Here is a 623-nt window from a genome sequence, read left to right on the forward strand (position 1 = left end):
TAAAATGAATTCATTGATTTGTTCAGCAACAAGAAGGTAAGAAATTAGTTCAGAATATTTTTTAAATTTTGTTTCTTGATACTGTTGTTGCAGGAGCACATTCGAAATATGAAAGGTCGAGAAAATTTTCTCTAACATGTCATTATCAGTTATCTTTTTCCTACATAATTTCATTCGTGAAGTAATTCAAAACATTGTTGAATTGTATTCATTTATGGATTTAAAATCATGTAAAGTGTGTCCACTCATATCGGGCTTGAGAAAGTATTACTATCTTTTGATGATTATACTTTTCTTCAAAGTTCTTCCACAAATCTGCATGATCTTTTAGTGGGAGATATTCATTTTTCAATCATTCGTCAATATGCCGACAAAGGAATATCATGGCTTTGCCTTTATACTTTTGGGATGCTTTATTTTCAGCTTTAATAGTATCTCTAAGATCCATTGAATTAAGATGAATTTTGGTATCTAATATCAATAATAAATAGTTATTTCCAGATATATCAAGAGCATTAAATTCAAGATTAGAGAGTTTTGACATAATAAAAATTTATTACCTGAATTTTTTTAAATTTTTATCAGATTCTCATGCTGATAACGTGTTGTAAAATAAATAAATA

Source organism: Arachis ipaensis, chromosome B07 (assembly GCF_000816755.2).
Source record: "Arachis ipaensis cultivar K30076 chromosome B07, Araip1.1, whole genome shotgun sequence".
Taxonomy (NCBI): domain Eukaryota; kingdom Viridiplantae; phylum Streptophyta; class Magnoliopsida; order Fabales; family Fabaceae; genus Arachis; species Arachis ipaensis.